The sequence below is a fragment of the Mustela putorius genome, unplaced genomic scaffold, assembly GCF_011764305.1.
Source record: "Mustela putorius furo isolate JIRA1106 unplaced genomic scaffold, ASM1176430v1.1 tig00000228_pilon_pilon_pilon, whole genome shotgun sequence".
NCBI lineage: Eukaryota > Metazoa > Chordata > Mammalia > Carnivora > Mustelidae > Mustela > Mustela putorius.
This window is the reverse complement of record NW_025421322.1, coordinates 15,158,863-15,173,757: the sequence shown is the minus strand read 5'-3', so window position 1 is coordinate 15,173,757 and position 14,895 is coordinate 15,158,863.

Here is a 14,895-nt window from a genome sequence, read left to right as displayed (position 1 = left end):
TAGGGTAAATACCCAATAGTGCAATTGCTGGGTCATAGGGCAGTTCTATTTTCAACATTTTGAGGAATCTCCATGCTGTTTTCCAGAGAGGTTGCACCAGCTTGCATTCCCACCAACAGTGTAGGAGGGTTCCCCTTTCTCCGCATCCTCGCCAGCATCTGTCATTTCCTGACTTGTTGATTTTAGCCATTCTGACTGGTGTGAGGTGATATCGCATTGTGGTTTTGATTTGTATTTCCCTGATGCCGAGTGATATGGAGCACTTTTTCATGTGTCTGTTGGCCATCTGGATTTCTTCTTTGCAGAAATGTCTGTTCATGTCCTCTGCCCATTTCTTGATTGGATTATTTGTTCTTTGGGTGTTGAGTTTGCTAAGTTCTTTATAGATTCTGGACACTAGTCCTTTATCTGATATGTCGTTTGCAAATATCTTCTCCCATTCTGTCAGTTGTCTTTTGATTTTGTTAACTGTTTCCTTTGCTGTGCAAAAGCTTTTGATCTTGATGAAATCCCAATAGTTCATTTTTGCCCTTGCTTCCCTTGCCTTTTGCGTTGTTCCTAGGAAGATGTTGCTGCGGCTGAGGTCGAAGAGGTTGCTGCCTGTGTTCTCCTCAAGGATTTTAATGGATTCCTTTCGCACATTGAGGTCCTTCATCCATTTTGAGTCTATTTTCGTGTGTGGTGTAAGGAAATGGTCCAATTTCATTTTTCTGCATGTGGCTGTCCAATTTTCCCAGCACCATTTATTGAAGAGCCTGTCTTTTTTTCCATTGGACATTCTTTCCTGCTTTGTCGAAGATTAGTTGACCATAGAGTTGAGAGTCTATTTCTGGGCTCTCTATTCTGTTCCATTGATTTATGGGTCTGTTTTTGTGCCAGTACCATGCTGTCTTGATGATGACAGCTTTGTAATAGAGCTTGAAGTCCAGAATTGTGATGCCACCAACGTTGGCTTTCTTTTTCAATATCCCTTTAGCTATTCGAGGTCTTTTCTGGTTCCATATAAATTTTAGCATTATTTGTTCCATTTCTTTGAAAAAGATGGATGGTACTTTGATAGGAATTGCATTAAATGTGTAGATTGCTTTAGGTAGCATAGACATTTTCACAATATTTATTCTTCCAATCCAGGAGCATGGAACATTTTTCCATTTCTTTGTGTCTTCCTCAATTTCTTTCATGAGTACTTTATAGTTTTCTGAGTATAGATTCTGTGTCTCTTTGGTTAGGTTTATTCCTAGGTATCTTATGGTTTTGGGTGCAATTGTAAATGGGATTGACTCCTTAATTTCCCTTTCTTCTGTCTTGCTGTTGGTGTAGAGAAATGCAACTGATTTCTGTGCATTGATTTTATATCCTGACACTTTACTGAATTCCTGTATAAGTTCTAGCAGTTTTGGAGTGGAGTCTTTTGGTTTTTCCACATATAGTATCATATCATCTGCGAAGAGTGATAATTTGACTTCTTCTTTGCCGGTTTGGATGCCTTTAATTTCCTTTTGTTGTCTGATTGCTGAGGCTAGGACCTCTAGTACTATGTTGAATAGCAGTGGTGATAATGGACATCCCTGCCGTGTTCCTGACCTTAGCAGAAACGCTTTCAGTTTTTCTCCATTGAGAATGATATTTGCGGTGGGTTTTTCATAGATGGCTTTGATGATATTGAGGTATGTGCCCTCTATCCCTACACTTTGAAGAGTTTTGATCAGGAAGGGATGCTGTACTTTGTCAAATGCTTTTTCAGCATCTATTGAGAGTATCATATGGTTCTTGTTCTTACTTTTATTGATGTGTTGTATCACATTGACTGATTTGCGGATGTTGAACCAACCTTGCAGCCCTGGAATAAATCCCACTTGGTCGTGGTGAATAATCTTTTTAATGTACTGTTGAATCCTATTGGCTAGTATTTTGTTGAGTATTTTCGAATCGGTGTTCATCAAGGATATTGGTCTATAGCTCTCTTTTTTGGTGGGATCCTTGTCTGGTTTTGGGATCAAGGTGATGCTGGCCTCATAAAATGAGTTTGGAAGTTTTCCTTCCATTTCTATTTTTTGGAACAGTTTTAGGAGAATAGGAATTAGTTCTTCTTTAAATGTTTGGTAGAATTCCCCCGGGAAGCCGTCTGGCCCTGGGCTTTTGTTTGTTTGGAGATTTTTAATGACTGTTTCAATCTCCTTACTGGTTATGGGTCTGTTCAGGCTTTCTATTTCTTCCTGGTTCAGTTGTGGTAGTTTATATGTTTCTAGGAATGCATCCATTTCTTCCAGATTGTCAAATTTATTGGCGTAGAGTTGCTCATAGTATGTTCTTATAACAGTTTGTATTTCTTTGGTGTTAGTTGTGATCTCTCCTCTTTCATTCATGATTTTATTTATTTGGCAATCCTTATATCAGATCAATTAGATTTTAAGCCAAAGACTATAATAAGAGATGAGGAAGGACACTATATCATACTCAAAGGGTCTGTCCAACAAGAAGATTTAACAATTTTAAATATCTATGCCCCCAACGTGGGAGCAGCCAACTATATAAACCAATTAATAACAAAATCAAAGAAACACATCAACAATAATACAATAATAGTAGGGGACTTTAACACTCCCCTCACTGAAATGGACAGATCATCCAAGCAAAAGATCAGCAAGGAAATAAAGGCCTTAAACGACACACTGGACCAGATGGACATCACAGATATATTCAGAACATTTCATCCCAACGCAACAGAATACACAGAATACAGTGCACATGGAACATTCTCCAGAATAGATCACATCCTCGGTCCTAAATCAGGACTCAACTGGTATCAAAAGATTGGGATCATTCCCTGCATATTTTCAGACCACAATGCTCTAAAGCTAGAACTCAACCACAAAAGGAAGTTTGAAAAGAACCAAAATACATGGAGACTAAACAGTATCCTTCTAAAGAATGAATGGGTCAACCGGGAAATTAAAGAAGAATTGAAAAAAATCATGGAAACAAATGATAATGAAAATACAACGGTTCAAAATCTGTGGGACACAACAAAGGCAGTCCTGAGAGGCAAATTAGTAGTTTTAAACCAGATATATTTATTATCTCACATTCTAAAGCCAAAATTCCAAGTTTCATCAGGGTAAAATCTAAGCTTGACAGGACTATACTTCCTGAGAAGGTTCTAGGGGAGAATCGACCCTTTGCTTCTTCAGCTTCTGTTGGGTGCTGGCACTCCTTGACTGTTCGTCCATCACTTCATTCTCTGCCTCGGTTTTTATACCACCTTCTTCTCTGTATGTCTCATCTCCCTCCACATCTCTTATGAGGACCCTTGTGATGGTATTTAAGGCCCACATAGATTATCCAGGATAATTCTAAAAAAAATTTATCATGTAAGGTAACATGCACAAGTTTCAGGAACTAGAACCTGAAATCTTTGAGTGCTACCATTTAGTTCACTACATTTTATACAAATAAAAGGAAAGAAATCAGACCAAAGAACACTATTCCTTTCCTTTCTTCATTGTTTGTGTGTATGTGGCGGGGGGGGGTAATTTATTTTTTTCTGTTTTCAACAAATATTTTCAGGGGACCTGTTATATAGCAGATATACTTTAAACTTTGAGGGTAAAATAGTGAATAAGATAAACAAGGCACCAGACTTAAAGAACCTTGCATGGGAGTGTGAAGGAGCTATGGTCAGTAATTATGTAAATAAAACCACTATAAAGTATGATAAAGACTATAAAAGAAATATACAATGAGTGATCAAAAATAGAAAGGAATGCAAGAGAGCTGCTTTGTTACTTTTCCAGGGAAAGACTTTCCGTTTGGGGGACCATTTAACTTGTGATTAAGAGCTTAAGAGATGGTAGTAATAAAGAACCAAGGAAAGGGCTGATAAAGTTATAATATCTATAAAACTTGCAAAGTCTTATATGTAGAATTTTCTATGTCTAAATTATTTCTAACAATTTTAGCCAACTTGCTTTATTGTCTTGGAAAACAACAACAATCAAAACACATGATTCAAACTAGATATTTTACAGGATGGATTTTTTTTATTCATATGCAATGGAAAAAATTTCTTTCTTCTAGTAAATTCAGTCAATTAATATGTATATTTAGCTGCTATGTAATAGTATGTGGCCAAAATGCATAAATGCAATAAGAAGAGATGCATTTATTTATATGCAAAAAATAGTCACATTTTTTACTGCTAATGAAAGAAGAAAAAATTCTTAATGCAAAACATTAACAAATTACAGGAATAAAAATAACTTGAGAGTCTTACCCTTTCATATATTTCATATATATGCATATATAATCCATATTATATTTTATATAAATATCTCCAAGGAGATGATGAAAATCTCCATGCCTGCAAGAAATAATAACAAGACAACTTATTGAACAAAAATAATTTTGGGGTGAGGAAAGGTGAATTTTGCTAGGGGATACCGAAGAGAAATATAACCAGGAAACATAACCAATGATGAGTGGCAGGAGGTCATTAACCACTGGCAATGCTAATTTTTTTGTGTGAATTTAAAATGAAGACTATGTAAAGATGCTTTTTAAAAGTGTATGCCTTCTAAGTCCAATATCATGGAAGTTAAAAATGTTACAAGAAACTATTCAGAAACAGTGAGGGCCCAATTTGCAATGGAGTCCCTTTACCTAGAAATATTTCAAGAATTTAGTCTGAAAATTAAAATTTAAGAGTTTTGATGATCTTGTTCAGATGTATGAGAGTGTGGCAGCAGCAATAGAATTCATTAAAAAGAAAAGGAACTGTGGCCTGAATGTCCAGTATTCACAGTTGTATTTGATCTCCAAACAATAGGGTAGCATGTGACTCATGGAAGCAAATACTCTGTCATCAAGTCCTACACTAATATTACACTGAGAAAGTATTTTAAAATTTGACAGGGAAAGATATTCTATCATCATACCAGGGGAAGTATATTTTATGGAGTTTGAGTGTACAAACCAGTTATAACTACATGAAACCAAAAAAAAAAATGCATATCATTCAGTTCTCAGTGGGAAAACACATTTTTTTTATTGACAGGTTTTCTTTTTTAGAACAGTTTTAGGATCACAGCAAAATTGAGCAGAATGTATAGCAAGTCCCCATATACCTCCTACCCACACATAAACCTTCCCCATTGTCAACACCCTCAGCTAGAGTGGTATGTTTGTTACAAATGATGAACTTATATGGACACATATCACCCCAAATCCATAGTTTATATCCATAGGGTTATAAATTCAGGGATTTGGACAAATTTATATTGACACATATCCACCATTATAGTATCCTAGTTTATAGTATCTTTCACTGCCCTAATAATTTATGCTCTGCTTATTCATCCCTCCCTCCTTTCAACCCCTGGCAACCACTGTTTTCCACCGTCTCCACATTTTGGCCTTTTCCAGAATGTGTATAGATGAAATAGTACAGTATGCAGCCTTTTAAGACTGGCTTCTTTTGCTTAGTAATATACGTTTAAGTTTCCTCCATGTTTTTTCATGGCTTGGTAGCTCACTATTTTTAGCTCAGTGTAGTATTCCAGTATCTGGATGTAACACAGTTTATTTATGTATTCAGCTACTTAAGGACACCTTGTTTACTTCTAGGCATTAGCAATTGTAAAGAAAGCTACTGTGGATATGTATGTGCACATTTTTGTGTAGACACGAACTTTCATCTCCTTCAGGTCAATACTAAGGAGGGTGATTGATGTGTCATGTTAAGAGTATGTTTAGTTTTGTAAGAAACACCCAATTGTCTTCCAAAGTATCTGTACTATTTTGCATTCCCACCAATAGTGAATGTGAGTTTCTGTTGTTCCTTATCCTTGTCAGCATTTGGTGTTGTCAGCGTTCTGGATTTTGACCATCCTAATAGGTATGCTTTGGTATCTCATTGTTGTGTCAATTTGCATTTCCTGATGACAAATTATGTGGACCATATTTTTATGCACTATTTTCTATCTATGTATCTTTGTTGGTGGAATGTCTATTAAAGTATATGACTCACTTTTCAATCAGGTTACTTTCTTATTATTTTTAACAGTTCTTTGAATATTTTAGGTACCAGTTCTTCATAAGATGTGTCTTTTGCAAATATTTTCTCCCAGTTTGTTTCTCATTTTATTCTCTTGATAGGAGATTTCACAGAGCATAAATATTTAATTTCAATAAAATAGAGATTATCAATTATTTCTTTCATGGATTGTGTCTTTGGTCTTTTACCTAAAAATCATCTTTTTGCTCAAGATGATTTAGACTCTTTTCTAAATTCTATAAGTTTTATGGTTTTATATTTTACATGTATTTTTAAATCTGTGATCATTTTGAATTAATGTTTTTGTTTCATGTAGATGTTCGGTTGTTTCAGCATCATTTGTTGAAAAAACTATCACAACTTCATTGCATTGCATTTACTCCTTTGTCAAAGATCAGTTGACTGTAATTATGTTAAATTCTGGACTTTCTGTTCTCTTCCATTGACAATTGTTTATTCTTTCACCAATACCACAGTATCACTTTAATATGGCATTCATTGATTTCACTGTGGCTTTATAGTAAGTCCTGAAGTTGAACAGTGGTAGTCCTCTAGTTTCATTCTTCTTCAATATTATATAGGCTACCTGGATCATTTGTCTCTCCATATAAGCTTTAGAATCAATTTGTTGATATCCAGATAACTTGCCAAGATTTTGACTGGGATTTTACTGAATCTGTAGATCAGATTGTGAAAAACTCACATTTTAACAATTTTGAATAGGCCTATTCAAATAGTTTATTTCTTCTTGAGTGAATTTTGACAGGTTATGGCTTTTAAGGAATTGATCCATTTCATCAAAATTACCAAATTTGGGGCATAGAGCTGTTCACATTATTCCTTTATTATCGTTTTAATGTCCATGGTACCTGGAGTTAGACCCTTACTTTCCATTTTTAATATTAGCAATATGTGTCCTCTTTTTATATTAGTCTGGCTAGAGTCTTTGATTTTGTTGACATTTTCTAAGAACCAGCCTTTGTTTTTTCTTTTTTTTTTTAATTTCCTCTCCTGATCCCCTGTTTTCAATTTTATTGATTTCTGCTTATTAAGTATTTTTTCTATTTACTTCGGATTAAATTTCTCTACTTTTTCTAGTTTCCTAAGCTGGAAGCTCATATTATTGATTTTTAGATTTTCTCCTTTTCTAATATACACATCAATGACTGTGAATTTTCTATTAGCACTGCTTTTGTTGCATACAACAAATTTGGATAGGGTGTGAACACTATTTTTGAATACATTGCTTAAAAAGATAAGAATAATTCAAACCCAATAGTCTTTTTTTTTTTTTGCTTTTAAAGATGTGTGTATGTTGTGTGCTTAATGTTTTTGTATCATAACTATTATTATTTTGTGGGAAAATTTATTTTTATAATATAGAATAGTAAAGGTATGGGTAATAGCCAACTCAGAAATTCACTTCACACTTTTTAACCTTGATATTTTCCTCTTCTGGCATCAGAATCATTCCTCCTCTTTTGAAATTTTTGAGATTTACTGTCGCTTCACTACTGTTTCATCCAATTCTCAGTTCTACAGCAGTTAAAGGAAAAGTAAAATGTTCACTGATGAAACATGGGCATCTATAAAAATTACAAATGGGAATGTCCTATAGACACTGAGAATGGGATATTCTAGCACCAGCAGTGTGAGATTTTCTCTTTTTATTCAAAGTATACTAGTACATACTGGAAAATATGTTTTTTAATTAGTATTTTTCCTTTTTATCCATAAGTCAAATTATCAGAATATTTTCTACAGTTTACAAACAAGACTGCCTTATCCCTCTGTCCAGCTTGATCAGAGTCTGGTAGGTGACCTCTCATTGTAGAGAATAGTCATTTCTTTATCATCTGCTTATTGAATTATCAGCCAGCTCTTTTTGAAATGTCATAACTTGAATTTTATGTCAGAATTGTATCTTGGCAGTCATCTTTCGGGACACTCTGTCTATGAAGAAAAAATTCTTCAAAACCCTGCTACTTACCTTAAAGATTTACATTAACTTAATTTTATAGCAAATCTACTCCTTCTACAGGAAACATTAAAAAACTTCCTTGATTGCTGCAAACATCAGCAACTGTTTTGGAAATTGTGTAGAGAATGTGCTAGCAACTCAACTATGGTATACCTTATAAATATTAAATGATGTGACATTATATAGTCATGACTTGTTTTATTGCACTGCACTTTGTTGTGCTTCACAGAAATAGTGATTTTTATAAATGGAAAGTTTATGGTAATCCTGAATTGAACAAGTCTATCAGCACAATTTTTTCCAATAGCATTTGCTCCTTTTCTTTCTCTGTGTCCCATTTTGGTAATTTTCATAGTAGTTAAGCTTGGTCATTGTCATTATTTGAATTGCCACAATCTCATGATAAAACTTTAACAGATGAGGTGTTGCATTTTATGGATGAGCAAAGAAAATGGTTTCTTGAGTTGGAACCTACTCCTGGTGAAGATGCTATGAAGATTGTTGAAAAGACAACAGAGAATTTAGAATATTACACAAACTTAATTGATAAAGCAGCAGCATGTTTTGAGAAGATTCACTCCAATTTTGAAAGAAAGTCTACTGTGAATAAAATGCTATAAGAGCATTTCATGATGCATAGAAATTTTTTATGAAAGGAAGAGCCAATACATGTGGCAAACTTCATTGTTGTCTTATTTTAAGAAATTGCCACAGCCACTCCAGCCTCAGTAACCACCATCTGTTAGTCAGCAGCCATCCAGATCAAGGCAAGATACTCCACCAGCAAAATGATTATAGCTTGCAGAAAGCCAGATGATGGTGAGTACTTCTTTTTAGAAATATGTATTTTTAAATTAAGGCATGTACAATATTTTTAGGACATATGTTATTGTACATTTAATAGACTACAGTATAGTGTAAACATAACTTTTACATGTACTGAGGAACAAAAAATTTCACTTCACTTACTTTATTACAATATAGGTTTTACTGTAGTAGTCTAGACCCAAACCTGCAACATCTCCAAGATATGCTTGTACAGCTATTTTTGATCCTTATTAAATCATTCTTTAACTGGGTTGTTTTTTTCCTGATAAATTATTTCTGTGTGTATAGAACCTAAATCAGACTTTGTGATTAAGTTTTAATACATTATGTATTCATTATTTTCCTGGATAGTTAGCTTCTTATTAACATAGTATCTTGTATTAATTGATATGTTAACATATTAAATATTATATATTCATGCCCCATATATTCATAATGAATAAATATACATATAGTATATTGCTGATACTAAAAAGTTCATGTTTATCCTTTCATTAGTAGATATGAGAACAGTTTAACATTATTTGAAGTTTTGCATCTTTGTTTTTAGCATTATATTGACATAAATAGCTGCAGCTCCCTAACAGACAAAAGTGCTGATGTGAATCTAGACTGGGTTAATGTCTAAATATTTATACATTTTTCAGGACAGCACTTGCTTTGGCCATCGTATAAACATTTTGTCAATTACACAGTCAAATGGATTTTGATGAGTAGCTAAATCTCACTGCTATGTATTACATAGGAAAAATAATAATTTTTCTGAAGGGAATGTATAAGTTTACATTGGAGAGATTAAATAGCATATTTAGTTCTGACTACCAAACTCCGCCTCTCACAACAGAAGCTAAAAATGCTGTCCTTGTTCCTGTTCCGTTTAACATAGAACATAAGTATGAGATTTAATCACAGCCAATGGGGTCTAGAAAGAGATACACACTGGAGGTACTGAAGAACAATCTATTAAAGGAGAAGCATAGAAGAAGAAAGAGATAATCCCCTTTTTCATCTTCTGTAAATTGGCTCATGTACATAAGACACATGGGTCTGTATCAGTTAACAGTGATCATGAGGGAACAAGCCTAAGAACCCAGACAATAATTTCAAGAACTTCAGATATAAAAAGAACAATTGCAGATCCTTGTTTATATTACAAATTCTAGAAATGTTTCCCTCCATATTTATTTTATGAGATGCTTTAAGCTTCTTTCAACTAGATATTGTTTTCTCTGTATTTTGGAGTATCGTCATTAAAAAAAAACAAAAACAAAAACAAAAACAAGGTATCTTAACTGATACACACACCTCATCCAATCCATCTATACTTTCTTTCAAATCTCCTGGGAAAACATATTTTGAATCGATTTCTCTTCATTGTTTCATTCCCTAGGCTATGTTAGCATCATCTCTGACTTGAAATATTACAATAGTCCCCAAAATGTTTTCCTTGCTTCCACTTTTGTTGCCATTTAAATCACCACACAACTAGAATCGTCTTTTTAAAAAAAAAGAGGCAAAATTATTTCACCTTCCTGCTTAAAATTCTCTAGCACTTTCCCATTGTATTTAGGGAAAAATAATCTTAACTCCATGTCCAGGAAGTGGCTTGATGTCATCTGCTCTTGCCTACTCCATCCTTGTTTCATACCCTTTTCTGACTCATTTGCGATGCTTTAGCCACACTTGAAATTTTTGGTTTCACAAATATGTCAAGATGCTTCTATCTTAGGGTTTTTCCATAAACATTTCTGATGCCTGTAATGCTTGTCCTATTGACTTTATAACAACAAACTTCTTTTTGACATTCACACCTCAACTCAAAATGGCACCTCGGGAAGGAAACTTTCCATGACAACCTAATTTGAATGAGCCATCTGATGATTTCGTTTTGTAACACTCACTTTAATTATTCAGATAATATTATTTCTATATGTTTTCTTTTGTCTTACATTAGCTAAACATTTTTTATTTGACTCACCTTAGTAGAATGAAAGCTTTCTATAGGAGAAACATTGAGTATTTTGGTTTCATGTTGTACATATCTAGAACACTACTCTATTCAGAATAAGCCTTCAATTTACATTTGTTAGTTATGAAAAAGTGCTCAGTCCCTTGTCATTTCCCCAATCTTAGTTGTATATATATTTTTTATGCTGGCATTTTCATTTTTTAAAAATATTCCCCCCTGCCTTTCTGTGCTTAGTATAAGTCCAATCCAGAAGACTTCATCATATTTTTCTATATTGGCAAAATTCAATTTCCAAGCCAAGAAAATCAAATACAGAATTTCTAGAATATGGCAAAAACATTTTGTGGCTCTAAGAGTGTTCTAAATATTCAGACCCTTTTCTTTTTTTTTTCAGGGAACACCCTATATATTTGTCCTGATGGTCCTTCAATTACATCTTAGAGTTCTTTCCTATATGGGTCCTTTGCGCTGCAAAGCTTTCTCAATTGAAGTAGTGCAAAATCACTATATTGTGCTCCTGAAACTAATACTACATTGTATGTTACCTAACCAGAATTTGAATAAAAACTTCTAAAAAAAAGGGAAAAAAATAAAATTCTTGATGGTTCCAAATTATTGCCTATTTGACTATTGTTCTCCTTTCTGGATTTTGGGGGAAGTTGTTAAATATGAATTAAAATAAAATTTTAAAAGTTTTATACTGTCTCATGTTCACATTTTTAATCCTTAACTTAATAGAGATACTAAATCACAACTAACATATTGCAAGAATGTGCTTAATTTATTTGTAGATGGACTCTGATTTTAATAAGGTATTGTGGACTCTAATGAGGAAAAGCCTCTAAAATCTAAAATCATAATTTGATTTCAGTATTACTAATAAAACATTAGTGTGGGTTCTTTAAAATCAGAACGTGATTTTAGTGTGTTACCATTTAATTCAAGACTTCTTCAGAGTACAGTCCATTTTTATAACTCTAGTGCTTGACAAAATGTCCAACACCTAAGTATGCAAAATTTTTATTAAACTGATCCAGTGTTCATGATCTTTGCAGTGATAAATTTAAAAATACAGACAAGCAAAAGTCTTCCATGCCATTGTTGAGGAAAAAGGAAAAAAATAAAAAAGCTTTTATGAAGGTCCATAAATCTTGAAACTGATTTTTTTTTTTTTTAAGATTTTATTTATTTGACAGAGAGAGAGAGAACAAGCAGGGGGAGAAGCAGAGGGAAGAGAACAAGGCTCTCTGCTGAGTGGGGAGCCTGGTGTGAGACTTGATCCCAGGACCTTGGAATCACAGGTAAAAAAAGATATTTAACCAACAGACACCCAGATACCCCGAAACAGGTATTTTTGATACAGATCTTTATCTTATTAGACACAGCTAATGCCTGTAATGCACAGAATTCATGTATATCATCCTATTCTCATCCCTACCTCTTTTCACATCAAATTACCGGTATTTGTATTTCCATGTCCCCTTGTCTTTGATTTCACTTTTTATTTGTTGGCCTTAAACTTTATTTCTCCATTCGTCAATGTGATGAATCCCTACTCAACTGAGACTGACCCTGTGCTTTAGCTATTTCAACCTCAACCACATTAACGCTCTTCCTTATGGCCTTTCACTCCAGAGACTAGAAAAATCTAGACAGTCTCTCAAATTCCTTTCAGCTCAAGAAAGGCACAGAACAAAGTTCTCACAACTATAAAATAGTGGGATCGGGAGGGGAACAAACCATAAGAGACTCTTTTTTTTTTTATTAATTTTTATTTTCAGCATAACAGTATTCCTTGTTTTTGCACCACACCCAGTGCTCCATGCAATCCGTGCCCTCTCCAATACCCACCACCTGTTTCCCCCAACCTCCCACCCCAGTGCCGCTGAAAAACAGACTCTTTTTTTTTTTAAAGATTTTATTTATGTATTCATTTATTTAAGAAAGAAAGAAAGGGGGATAATAGTCAGGGAGGGTGAGAAAGGGGGAAGAATCCCAAACAGACTCTGTGCTAAGTATGCAGCCGACACAGCGTTCGATCTCACGACCCTGAGATGGTGACCTCTTAATCTCACAAAACAAACTGAGAGTTGCTAGGGTGTGGGGGTTTAGGGATAGGGTGGTTGGGTTATGGATATTGGGGAGGGTATGTGCTATGGTGGGTGAGTGCTGTGAAATGTATAAGCCTAATGATTCACAGATCTGTACCACTTGGGCAAATAATACATTATATGTTAATAAAAAATAATAAGAATAATAAAATTAAAAATTAAATTTTTTTTTTTAAAAGTGGAGAAATATTACTTTCTTTATCAAAGAAGCAGAATTTACTGGAGCTTTCTATCTAGTTCTTTCCTGAATTTGGACATGTTATTTGGAACTGCAGTGCCCGTTTTTAAAGATGTAGAAAAAGGTCAGTTGAATCAAAGAGATGCTGGGCCTGGTTGTGCTCAACGACTGTGGCTCACTGACAATATTGGCAGACTCTACCTCTACGTTTTTCATCATTAAGAGAAACAAATCTCTATTTGTATATTCTAGTGTAGGCCAAGTTTTATATTACCAAATAATAGACACCATCTGTTCAGACCCAGCCAAAATATTACCTCTTCTAAGATTAATTCAGCAATCCCTCTGGGCAGAACCAATGGTACCCTTACGTAACATCCTGCTACTCTTTGTTTATAGTGCTTCTTTAACCTCAGTGTCCCTATTATTGAATAGTCTGCCTGCTGTGGTATTTTTTTTTACTTCCTAGACAGTGATCTTATTGAGGATATGAGTTATACTTTATTTTTGAAGCCACAAAATTAAGACTGTGTTTTGGAGAGTGTAGCCTTACAACAAATGCACGTTAGATTGAAACTATTTTAACTGGAGCTGGTGTGAGGGTAAAGCAGTTACACTATATTGGATATTAAGAGGTCATGGTTAATTTTGTTAAGTGTGAAAATGGTATTACTATTATATAAGGAAATGTCAGGTTTTGGAGCTGTATTTTGAAGTATTTAAGTGCCTTAAAAAAAAAAAAAGTCCAAATGAGTAAGCTTAAAAATCTAATTGGCTTTATTAAATGATTCATGAATAACAAGTAGAAAGCTCCAAGGAGCTGTACAAATGGAAGATTTTTAAGGATAGAGAGGGGATGAGTAAAAGGAATTTATTATGATAATAATAAATTATTGTTTTAAGCAAAGGCCCCTCCTGTGGGAATAGAAAGAGTCTATAAGGAAACTACCTCCCAGTATTAACCAGGAAATTTCAGTCTTCCTGGCTAAAGGTTACATTTCTGGTTGGGGTGAAACTACAGTTAGGTTAGGTATTAAGTTGATTTACTGACTTGGGGCTTTAGCCTAAGTGATACCATTTTGGGTCTGTTTTCTTTTAAACAGTACAAATTACATTATGTCTTAAAATACTTTGTAAAAGAAAATGGGGTGGCAAGTGATAAAAATCAGTATGCAAAATATAGATCATTTTTGATAGGTACATAGACATTTGTTTTACTCTACATTTGTGCATGTTTGGAAATTTTCATAGCAAATTTCATAACATGAAGCCAACTTCTATAATTCAGTTCCAATCAAATGTTCTTTCTGTATTCAGTTGAAACTTTCCAGTATGCTTATAATTATAGCTTAACCTTAAGGATATCTTCTTAACAAGTAACTGAATATGTGGAAAAAAAAAACCCACAAGCACTTCTAAGTACATACTATGATTCATTTCTTTCTACTAGCACATTTATTTAAAAAGTAAATGGAATTCATGTAAGATGCCACCATTGAACTCTTCTTTTGTAATCAAGTTGTTATTTTTATATTAGAACGCAAAAAGCTTTTTTATAAGGACATATGAAAATGAATTAAAGCAATATTGACTCCTAACCCTTATTAACACAGGATTAACTTTCAAAGAATAAGATTGATTTAGCAAACATCTATTCATTCTAAACCAGGACAAAATTACCCTGTAAAATAATAGTGAATCAAACGCTTAAGTAATGCATATTGAAAATTATCATTTGTCCATTCAATGCACATGAATTATGTAAAATTAAAATCA